Genomic DNA, 12,774 nt, shown 5'->3' on the forward strand with positions numbered 1-12,774 from the left:
ATACCTTACTGAGAGAGTTAACATTGCACAGACAACTTTATATGCCATATTTACAGGTCCCCTTTACTCTGCACTCTATAGACTCAAATCAATTTTGGGTCCAAACCTGTCTATAAGGCCAAGGAACCTTTATGATTTGTCTGCATAACAGGAAAGAAAGCACAACTTTTATATCTCAATCTAGAATTACTGATGATAAAGGGAAATATTTTAATACGTATTCATATAATAATTAACTTTTTCGGGTGCACCTTTAACATAACATAATAAACTCCTTATTCCTCTATTTTTGACTATTTGTAATGCACTCACCACAAATATTCACTGTGCTATGCTATAGTAAAAAAAAACATTAGCATGACTGGACACGAGAGAAGAGAAAGAAAACCTCCACCCAACCACCTTATATCATATGATACCTATCACTCACCGGAGTTCACATACGGGGATACCTACTCTATGGAGTCCAAGAATTTAGCCCTTAAGCTCCGCCCACTTCTTCAAAATGGCATCCTTACGCTAAATTTACTCCACAGAATCTCAGCCACAGCCAATCTGCACTGCCACCACCCACGAGTTACTTACGCAAAGAAGGCCGTAGGCACCTCAACCACACAGACAATGCACCCTGATGATTTACACACCACATGCACTCACTACTTATGCGATATTAACAGGATAAATTCACACAGAACAGGCAATCGCTTACTACATAGACTATGCTAACAATGACCTCTGGTAACATTATTCCCTTCAGAGACTTAGATTCTTTAAGGCTGCAGAGACTTACTAAAAGAATGATTTAATTTACATAAAAAATGCAGTACACTCAAAGAATAAAATTGTCAGATAAAATGAAAAAGATTAAAAACAATACACATACGATACTTACAAACAGTTAGGGAAGAAAGAAACAAAAAACTCTTGCTAGTGAAATAGGAAGAAACTCTTTGGCCCGAGGACAGGGCATAGACATCGATCCAGTCTTCTAGTGATATAGAGTCCCCAGACTGAACCACATCATGTGGCTGCTTCAATAATTTAAACCCAGGGAATTTTGACCCCCACCCCTGGCTGTGATGTCACTGTGAGGGGGAGTTTTTCTATCCCCCTTCCATCAGTGAGGTACTTTTTGGGTCTGGGTTTTTATCAAAACCCCATAACTTTTGATTGGAAGATGGCACAATTGTGCCATGGCTTCCAACCAAACAGGTACGATATTCCCATTAACCCCATACCAAACTCTGGGTGTCTTAGCCTAATATCAGGGGTGTTCTTCTATTGGCTGCCTTCTCTGGCAGCTTGACCTTTGAAACTCGGTACAAGCGTGTGTCTAGACCCTATAACTGTCCTGTGTAACTGGGGACCCATAATTATGACTTATGCCCCAGTTATGGACAGCTATGCTATTCCCTTTGTCTAAATTTGCTGGTTCTTTCACCTCCCCCCCCCCTTCCTGGACCACTCTGGCCAAAGGTGACAATTAGGAAGTCCATGCTCCTCTGATCAAACAGAGACTCCCTGGGGTGTTATAGACACACTGCCAGGCTTCTCTTCCTGGCTGGTCTTAAAACAAATGGAGCCTAATGACTCATAACAGTACAGAATGAAACACCACACAAAAAAAAAAAGAAAAAGAAAATAAAACAAACAAACTGTAGAGTGGTATTATTATTATCACAATACCACTTTAGTCAAACCCCACCTTGAAAGCTTTAAGATTTATGGACCTTTTCCATGAGGACATTTCATCTTTCTACCCAGGATCACATTTAAACATTAAATGTAGAGATGGGAGAATTTTTCAAAGATTCGATTCGCCGAGTTTGCCAAATTTTCTGACAAAATTTGTTTCAACCTGAATTCATTCATGGCGAATCACATTAAAAAAAACAGGTATTTCCTGGCTTCAGAGAGCCTGTAGGGTGTTGTAGAATGTTGTGCCATGCTTAAATATGCATAGGGAGCGTGGTTTGGTCTTCAAAAATGCTGTGGTTTAGTATGACACTCACATGACAGCCGCCGCTCTTAGAATCGCTTCACTCTTCAATTCCATGGGCACTTACAGGGTCCAACCTGACCAAACAAGTTAAGCGGGAAAGCAGCCTGGCAAGGTAATATCTGTGCCAACTCGAAAGCACTGAGCTGAGGGCCAAGATATATATAACATCAAAGAGTGCACTCTTTTACACTGACCTCAGATGATTCCATAGATTACGACAGAACATGTTCTGTTAAATGCTGATACATATAGAAACCCCCCCAAAAGAGAGGAGAGGGTGTCGGCAGTAATTTTGCATTGAAGTCTATGATCATTTTGCCCTACATTTCATCCGTCAGTGTCTGCTTACAATCAGTCAATAATCCATCAGCATTGCTAAAGCCAAAACCAAACAGGAGTTGATCCAAAACAGAGTTGACCAGTAAATGGAATATTTGCATGTCCTCTGTGTTGTGTATCAACTCCTGCTTTTGGCTATCAATCCTGAAGCTTTTCATTCCTTCTGACAGATGAAATGAAGAGGAAAACCAAATATAGTGGCAACATCATAGAGGGGTTGAGGGTGAAAACAGCATTATGGAAATCACAGGGTGTTCCAGGGAGACAGCAGTCACAATGACAAATTATGGAGGTGGCAGAATGTGGAGGTGGCAACATCGTAAGCGACAGAGTGGCAGAATTGGAGGTACGGTGGTGAAAATGCCGGTTAAGTGTAAGACGCGCTTCCCAAATTAAAGAGGATCCGACATCGACTGTTTAGTTTTGATGAGGTTTTTTATTAGGGTTATAAAATTGGACTACGCGTTTCGGGGGTGGTCCACCCCCTTCATCAGGTCCGTAAGGTTTACTAAGCGAAGATAAAATAGGATGCATATATACACACGTATAAGGACAAAGTAATAAGGTTGGTGTCAATACATGGATGAAAGAATCAATCAATAAATAAATGCATAAATAAATAAATAAATAAATAAGAAATGAATAAAGGTAAATAAATCAGTATAGAGGTAAGTATATGTAAGTCCATAGGGAGTAAGACATTACATTGTATGAATTGAAGAGTATATGAATAGGTGAATAGGGGATGTACTTTAGATGTGTATATATATATATATATATATAAGGAAAAAGATGTTTAAAATAATGTGGGGAATTACCTGTAGGGTAAAGTTAGGAGGAGCTGATGGGATGAATAGTGATCCAACCGGGGTATGCTAATGTGGAAAACGGAAGGGGGAGGGTTAAGGTCTGGGGTAAAAAATTTTTTGCAAGTAGAGGGATTGCTGGAGAACTTACCGGAGATTGCTGGCTGGCTGCCTGTGTTGGAAAAGGAAGGGAGAAGCATAAGCTAAGAGGTGTAACATAGCTGGAGGGGGGGGGTGTTGGTTGGAAACTTACTTGGTCCGGAGTGTGCCTGGCGTGAGCGCGCGTGGCCTGAGGGATCTGGGTAGTGGAGGGGGCTTTTTATGCGCGTCTGGACGAGAACGAGACTCGCCGCATGCGCAGTATGATTTTGGAGTGGATAGCAGTAGGGCTTCTGAGCGATCGTGATAAGGACAAGTGTTGGTCCCGGTGATGGAAGATAAGGGATTTGATTTGGACATTATAAGGGTAGGCAAAGGAGAGGGAGGGGAAGATTCATATAAGTAGGTAAAGTAAATTAGTATATTGATATATTAATACATTAATGGGTAAATGAGAGAATTGTAGGGGCGGGCACAGGGGAGGGAGAAGAAGATTGAGGTAGTAGGGTTCATATAAGTAAATGAAGTGAATTAGTATCTATTAATGAGTAGATGAGAGGGTTGGTATGTGGATTAATAGCAAGGTTTAAGTACATTGATAACATACATTCATGCATTAGTAAAATTAGTAACAAGTTACAATACAGAGATTAAAATACAGAAGTACATAGATTAATAAATTAATAACAGGGTTATTACATTCGTGCGGTAGTAGAAAATCAAACATTAGACATTAGTGCCGGGTTGTAATACAGAAATTAGATGGATGTAGTGGCATGTTTGGTAGATCTTAAGTTTGTTCTATTAGTTCATTTAGGCCACTTGGAGTGAGGGTGTTCAGTTTAAAAATCCAGAAGTTTTCCCGGCGGACTAATTGATTAAATCTGTCAGGATGGGACGGTGGGATTTGTTCTATGGGGATTAGCTTAAGTAGGGATGGGTCCTTAATATGATGGGTTGCAAAATGACGGGAGACGCTATGTAGGGGAAAGGCGGAGGTGATCTTGCTGCGGTGTGTGTTCATGCGTTCCCTCAAACTTTGGATTGTCCTTCCTACGTATTGTATTGAGCATGGGCACTCCAGAACGTAAATAACGTGATCTGAACTGCAATTCATAAAAGAATGTATTTTGAAGGTTTCACCCGTTGATTTAGCTTCGAATTCCTTTGTTTTATTGCATATTATGTTGCATGTCTTACACTTCTCTTTGGAGCATTTGTAGCATCCTTTAAGTTCGGGAAAGAGGGAGGGCTGTGGTTTGTTTTTCTCTGTACGTAGTTTGGTGGGAGCTAAAATACTCTTGAGGGTGGGGGCTCTTCTAAATGTTAGGAGGGGTTTGGACGGGAGTGATTTTGAGAGGTAAGGGTCCTTTTTGAGGATATTCCAATGTTTGTTTAAGGTCTGCCTGATGAAGTTGTGATCTGTGGTATATGTGGTAATAAAATTAGTTGTATGGGTTTGTGCGTTATCTCTCTTTTGGGGAGGGGCAAGACAGTCTTTTTGTGTAAGTTCATTGACCTTTTGATATGCATCTTTCAGTAGTTTTGATGGATAGCCTTTTTCCCTGAATCTTTTTCTGAGGATTTGGGACTGTGCCTGGAATGTATTATGGTTCGTACAGTTGCGGCGAATGCTTTTGTACTGTCCATATGGTACGTTATGTAACCACTTTTTGTAGTGAGAACTGGAGAAGTCTAACAAAGCTGTTTACGTCGACGCTCTTGAAGAAAGTCTTGGTGATTGGACGTTGGCTTTGTTCATCCGCTATAATTAGGAGGTCCAGAAATTCGATTTCTTTTGGGGATGTGTTCATTGTAAGTTCAATGCCCCTGGTGTTTTCGTTGATCTCTCTTAGGAAATCTCTCGCTTGGGTCTCTGTGCCTTTCCAGATAATGAAAAGGTCATCTATATATCTTTTAAAAAACTTGATCTGGTGATTGAAAGTGGTGTTTCCTGTAATGTGGGCTTGCTCAAAACATCCCATGAAAATATTTGCGTAACTGGGAGCAAACCTGGTGCCCATGGCCGTCCCTCTTATTTGTGAGTATGTATCTTTTTGGAAGGAAAAGGTGTTATGTTCTAAAATGAATTTTATTCCTTCCAAAATGAACGTTAATTGGGCTTGGGGCATTAGCGGGTCTGTTTGTAGGGTCTGTTCGATTGATTTGATTCCAAGAGTGTGTGAGATGTTTGTATATAGAGAGGAGACATCCATGGTGATGAAGATGAGGTCTGGCTGCCACTGTATTTTTTCTAGTTCGGTAATGAGTTGTGCTGAATCTCTAAGGTAAGTGGGGAGGGTTTGGACATATGTCTGTAGTAGGATGTCTATATATTCGGATAGGTTAGATGTCACAGAATTTATGCCTGATATTATTGGGCGGCCAGGTGGTTTGGTTGGATTTTTGTGTATTTTGGGAAGATAGTAAAAGAGAGCTGTACGTGGGTTTTTTGGGATAATATAGTTTTTTTATTTTTTTGTTAAGATACCATGTTCAAAGGCTTGGTTGATAAGTGTGGTCAGAAGGGTGAGATGTTCAGTTTTTGGATCGTGGGGTAGTTTTTGATAATATTTGGAGTCTGACAGGATGTATTGGCTTTCTCGTATGTAGTCTGACCTATCCAGGATGACTGTGCCCCCCCCTTTGTCCGCTGGTTTGATCACTAGCGTAGGAATTTTCATAAGATCTCTCATGGCCCTTCTTTCATTAGGTTTTAGGTTTGAGTGTGTGGTTCTAAGCTTGGAATGATCTAGTGATCTGAAAGAGGAGGAGACTGAGGTGTAAAAGGTCTCGATTAGAGATGAGCGAACACTAAAATGCTCGGGTACTCGTTATTCGAGACGAACTTTTCCCGATGCTCGAGTGCTCGTCTCGAATAACGAACCCCATTGAAGTCAATGGGAGACTCGAGCATTTTTCAAGGGGACCAAGGCTCTGCACAGGGAAGCTTGGCCAAACACCTGGGAACCTCAGAAAAGGATGGAAACACCACGGAAATGGACAGGAAACAGCAGGGGCAGCATGCATGGATGCCTCTGAGGCTGCTTAATCGCACCATTATGCCGAAATTATGGGCAACAGCATGGCCATGACAGAGTGACAGAATGAAGCTAGATAGCATGTAAAACATCCAATAATTGACCCCGACACTATAGGGGACGGCATGCAGAGGCAGAGGCAGCGGCAGCAGGCTAGAGAGTGGCATGGCGACATACCCTAATTGGACTCAGGCTTCAAACCAATGGGTGTCAGAGAGGAACCAAAGGAGGTGAGCAAGAAGCGCTCAAATAATATCGGTACATGATAAAAGTTTGCCAGTATATTTTGTGGATTACACAGCAGGGTGGCGACAAAGTTAACATGGAAGCCATGAAAACAACCCAAAATTCTGCCTGACACAGCTCGTTTGATAAGGGGACCATGTATGCTTACAGTTCATGCCAGTCGCTGCACTGGCTGCCAGTCTCCTTTCGAATACAGTTTAAAATAATAATAACCCTCATCCATAAAGCTCTGTATAATGCTGCACCCCCCTACCTCTCCTCTCTTATCTCAGTCTATCGCCCAACCCGTGCTCTTAGATCCGCCAGTGATCTTAGATTAACCTCTACCCTAGTGCGGACCTCCCACTCGCGTCTCCAAGACTTCTCTAGAGCTGCACCAATTCTATGGAATGCTCTGCCCTGGACTATCAGACTAATACCTAACCTCCAAAGTTTCAAACGTGCTCTTAAAACCCATTTCTTTAGGCAAGCCTATAACACTCATTAACTGCATGAAGTTTTAACTCTTCTACTAACCCGTCCTGTGTCGTCCTCCCATCTGTTATCCAGCAACCAACAGGCACCAGACTTCTCTGCAGTCCCATTCACCCTGGACCTGGTATATAAGATGACGGCTGAGTGGTTCAAGCGACAGCAATTCCATTTATTATATTTTTTTCTATTCCCTAAGAAGAATGGCTTGACCATTAAATATTCTTTTACCTCGTGTTACCCCATCATCTTCATAAACCGTAAGCTCTGGCGAGCAGGGACCTCACTCCTGTTGTTCCATACAAATGTTGTGCTCTGTTACATTACATTTGTATTTGTTTCCTATGATTTGTAAAGCGCTACAGAATATGATGACGCTATATAAATAAAGATTATTATTATTATTATTATGGAGGCAGTGAACTAGTAGTAGATTAAAGGTGCTGCAACTATGTTAGTTGGATCTTGGGATGGAGCTGGCGCTCTGCAGCCAGGCGAGCTTTTGCCAATCCAAGCCCCTGTCTCTAGGCTACTCCCCAAACAGCACTTCTAAGAACCTTTTGTATAAGATCAAGTGTAGTAGCGTTCTTATAAGTTTAGGATATGGCGGGTGAGGGGAATGTAAACAGATGCGCAAGAAGCGCTGAAATAATATCCCTAAATGGTAAAAGTTTGCAAGTATATTTTGTGGATTACACAGCAGGGTGGCGACAAAGTTAACAACTTTGATGTGGAATGCCCTGTAATAGCTCTTGGGCGGTGTGCCTTTTATCGCCTAGGCTCAGCAGTTTCAGCACCGCCTGCTGTCGCTTAGCGACGGCACTGCTGCTGTGCCTAGAGCTACCGACTGATGGCGCCATGCCCACGGATGGTAATTCGGAGGAGGAGGAGGTGGAGGAGGGGTGGGAGGAGGTATAGTAGGCCTTTGAGACCTGGACCGAGGTAGGCCCCGCAATTCTCTGCGTCGGCAGTATATGACCAGCCCCAGGGTCAGACTCGGTCCCAGCCTGCACCAAGTTAAGTGTAGTAGCGTTCTTATAAGTTTGGGATATGGCGGGTGAGGGGAATGTAAACAGATGCGCAAGAAGCGCATGATGCGCATGGAGCTGGCGCTCCGCTGCCAGGCGAGCTTTCGCCAATTCAAGCCCCTGTCTCTAGGCTACTCCCCAAACAGCACTTCTAAGAACCTTTTGTATAAGATCAAGTGTAGTAGCGTTCTTATAAGTTTAGGATATGCCGGGTGAGGGGAATGTAAACAGATGCGCAAGAAGCGCATGATGCGCATGGAGCTGGCGCTCCGCTGCCAGGCGAGCTTTCGCCAATTCAAGCCCCTGTCTCTAGGCTACTCCCCAAACAGCACTTCTAAGAACCTTTTGTATAAGATCAAGTGTAGTAGCGTTCTTATAAGTTTAGGATATGCCGGGTGAGGGGAATGTAAACAGATGCGCAAGAAGCGCTGAAATAATATCCCTAAATGGTAAAAGTTTGCCAGTATATTTTGTGGATAACACAGCAGGGTGGCGACAAAGTTAACAACTTTGATGTGGAATCCATGAAAACAACCCAAATTTCTGCCTGACACACCTCGTTTGATAAAGGGACGATGTATGGAGGCAGCTATATGGACGACTTTTGGAGGTAGCAATGGAGACAACGTGTGGAGGCTGCTATGGAGACAATTTAATTTGGATAGTGCCTGTATGTGGCAGTCCCAAACATTTTTCAAACCAGAGGAGCAGGTAGGTGGCCCTCCAGTAAAATGGAATAGATTGAGTGCCTGTATGTGGCAGTCCCAAAAATGTTTCAAACCAGAGGAGCAGGTAGGTGGCCCTGCAGTAAAATGGAATAGATTGAGTGCCTGTATGTGGCAGTCCCAAAAATTTTTCAAACCAGAGGAGCAGGTAGGTGGCCCTCCAGTAAAATGGAATAGATTGAGTGCCTGTATGTGGCAGTCACAAAACTGTTTCAAACCAGAGGAGCAGGTAGGTGGCCCTGCAGTAAAATGGAATAGATTGAGTGCCTGTATGTGGCACTCACAAAAATTGTTTCAAACAGAGGACCGGGTAGGTGGCCCTCCAGAAAAATTAAATGCATGAAGTACTATAGCAAGAGCCAGTGGGCCCTGTCAAAAAATAGCCATTTTCCTCTGCTTTACTGTACAAAGAGGAGGAGAAGGAGGAAAATGAGGAGGAGGAGGAGTGGATCAATTATTCAGGTTGAGCTTCCTTCACCTGGTGGAGATTGGAAATTCTGAGAAATCCAGCCTTTATTCATTTTAATAAGCGTCAGCCTGTCAGCGCTGTCAGTCGACAGGCGTGTACGCTTATCGGTGATGATGCCACCAGCTGCACTGAAAACCCGCTCGGACAAGACGCTAGCGGCAGGGCAGGCAAGAACCTCCAAGGCGTACAGCGCCAGTTCGTGCCACATGTCCAGCTTTGAAACCCAGTAGTTGTAGGGAGCTGTGTGATCATTTAGGACGATGGTATGGTCAGCTACGTACTCCCTCACCATCTTTCTGTAAAGATCAGCCCTACTCTGCCGAGACTGGGGACAGGTGACAGTGTCTTGCTGGGGTGACATAAAGCTGGCAAAAGCCTTGTAAAGCGTACCCTTGCCAGTGCTGGACAAGCTGCCTGCTCGCCTACTCTCCCTCGCTACTTGTCCCGCAGAACTACGCACTCTGCCGCTAGCGCTGTCAGAAGGGAAATACTGTTTCAGCTTGTGCACCAGGGCCTGCTGGTATTCATGCATTCTCACACTCCTTTCCTCTGCAGGGATGAGAGTGGAAAGATTTTGCTTGTACCGTGGGTCCAGGAGAGTGAACACCCAGTAATCGGTGCTGGAATAAATTCTTTGAACGCGAGGGTCACGGGATAGGCAGCCTAGCATGAAATCTGCCATATGCGCCAGAGTACCAACGCGTAAGAATTCACTCCCCTCACTGGCCTGACTGTCCATTTCCTCCTCCTCCAACTCCTCCAACTCCTCTTCTTCTGCCCATACACGCTGAACAGTAAAGGACTCAACAATGGTCCCCTCTTGTGTCTCACCAACATTCTCCTCCTCTTCCTCCTTATCCTCCTCCACCTCCACCTCCTCCGATATGCGCTGAGAAACAGACCTGAGGGTGCTTTGGCTATCAACAAGGGAATATTCTTCCCCTGTCTCTTGTGACGAGCGCAAAGCTTCCGACTTCATGCTGACCAGAGAGTTTTTCAACAGGCCAAGCAGCGGGATGGTGAGGCTGATGATGGCGGCATCGCCACTGACCATCTGTGTTGACTCCTCAAAGTTACTCAGCACCTGACAGATATCAGACATCCACGTCCACTCCTCATTGTAGACTTGAGGAAGCTGACTGACCTGACTACCAGTTCTGGTGGAAGTTGACATCTGGCAGTCTACAATCGCTCTGCGCTGCTGGTAAACTCTGGATAACATGGTCAGTGTTGAATTCCACCTCGTGGGCACGTCGCACAACAGTCGGTGAGCGGGCAGTTGGAGGCGGCGCTGCGCTGCCCTGAGAGTGGCAGCATCTGGGCTGGACTTCCTGAAATGCGCACAGATGCGGCGCACCTTCGTGAGCAAATCAGACAGATTGGGGTATGTCTTGAGGAAACGCTGAACTATCAGATTTAACACATGGGCCAGGCATGGCACATGTGTCAGTCTGCCGAGTTGCAGAGCCGCCACCAGGTTACGGCCGTTGTCACACACAACCATTCCCGGCTTGAGGTTCAGCGGTGCCAGCCACAGATCAGTCTGCGCCGTGATGCCCTGTAATAGCTCTTGGGCGGTGTGCCTTTTGTCGCCTAGGCTCAGCAGTTTGAGCACCGCCTGCTGTCGCTTAGCGACGGCACTGCTGCTGTGCCTAGAGCTACCGACTGATGGCGCCGTGCCCACGGATGGTAGTTCGGAGGAGGAGGTGGAGGAGGGGTGGGAGGAGGAGGAGGCATAGTAGGCCTGAAACACCTGGACCGAGGTAGGCCCCGCAATCCTCGGCGTCGGCAGTATATGAGCAGCCCCAGTGTCAGACTCGGTCCCAGCCTCCACCAAGTTAACCCAATGTGCCGTCAGCGATATATAGTGGCCCTGCCCGGCAGCACTCGTCCACGTGTCCGTGGTCAGGTGGACCTTGTCAGAAACGGCGTTGGTCAGGGCACGGATGATGTTGTCTGACACGTGCTGGTGCAGGGCTGGGACGGCACATCGGGAAAAGTAGTGGCGGCTGGGGACCGAATACCGAGGGGCGGCCGCCGCCATGAGGTTGCGAAAGGCCTCGGTCTCTACTAGCCTATAGGGCAGCATCTCCAGGCTAAGCAATCTGGAGATGTGCACATTAAGGGCTTGGGCGTGCGGGTGGGTTGCACTATATTTGCGTTTCCGCTCCAGCGTCTGGGGTATGGAGAGCTGAACGCTGGTGGATGCTGTGGAGGATCGTGGAGGCGACGATGGGGTTTTTGTGGCAGGGTCCTGGGCAGGGGGCTGACTAGCAGCTGACACAGGGGAAGGAGCAGTGGTGTGCACGGCCGGAGGTGAACGGGCTTGTTGCCACTGAGTGGGGTGTTTAGCATTCATATGCCTGCGCATACTGGTGGTAGTTAAGCTAGTAGTGGTGGAACCCCTGCTGAGCCTGGTTTGGCAAATGTTGCACACCACAGTCCGTCGGTCATCCGGTGTTTCCTTAAAGAACCTCCAGACTTCTGAAGATCTAGCCCTCGCCGCAGGAGCCCTCGCCACGGGAGCTTCACTAGTTGACACATTTGGCGCTGATGCACCAGCTCTGGCCCTGCCTCTCCGTCTGGCCCCACCACTGCCTCTTCCAACCTGTTCTGGTCGAGGACTCTCCTCCGTCTCAGAAGCACTGTGTTCACCCGGCCTCTCAACCCAGCTTGGGTCTGTCACCTCATCATCCTCCGATCCCTCAGTCTGCTCCCCCCTCGGACTTCCTGCCCTGACAACAACTTCCCCACTGTCTGACAACCGTGTCTCCTCATCGTCGGACACCTCTTTACACACTTCCACTACGTCAAGAAGGTCATCATCACCCACAGACTGTGACTGTTGGAAAACCTGGGCATCGGAAAATTGCTCAGCAGCAACCGGACAAGTGGTTTGTGACTGTGGGAAGGGTCCAGAAAACAGTTCCTCAGAGTATGCCGGTTCAAATGCCAAATTTTCCTGGGAGGGGGCAGACTGGGGGGGAGGAGGCTGAGGTGCAGGAGCTGGAGGAGTGGCGATTTCGGTGACATGGGTGGACTGCGTGGAAGACTGACTGGTGGTGGACAAATTGCTCGAAGCATTGTCAGCAATCCACGACATCACCTGTTCGCACTGTTCTGGCCTCAACAGTGCTCTACCACGAGTCCCAGTAACTTCAGACATGAACCTAGGGAGTGTAGCTCTGCGGCGTTCCCCTGCTCCCTCATCAGCAGGTGGTGTCTCACCCCGCCCAGGACCACGGCCTCTGACCCCTGCAGTAGTTGGATGCCCACGTCCCCGCCCTCGTCCTCTACCCCTAGCCCTCGGGTTAAACATTTTTAAAATGAGAGTTATAACTTTATTTTTTTTTTTACTTTTTTTTGTTTTTTTTTGTGTTTTTTTTTTTTTTTGTGTTTTTTGTTTTTTTTTGAGTTTTTAAAACCAAACAATGCTATCCTATTGCTATGGCTATTTTCTAGCCAAGTATCAAAGCACACTACTATGCCAGATGAGATGACACTGAGTTAGTGCCTAATTGAAATCCAACCCCTACTAAATTTTCCCA

The sequence above is a fragment of the Engystomops pustulosus genome, chromosome 8, assembly GCF_040894005.1.
Source record: "Engystomops pustulosus chromosome 8, aEngPut4.maternal, whole genome shotgun sequence".
In the NCBI taxonomy this organism is placed as follows: domain Eukaryota; kingdom Metazoa; phylum Chordata; class Amphibia; order Anura; family Leptodactylidae; genus Engystomops; species Engystomops pustulosus.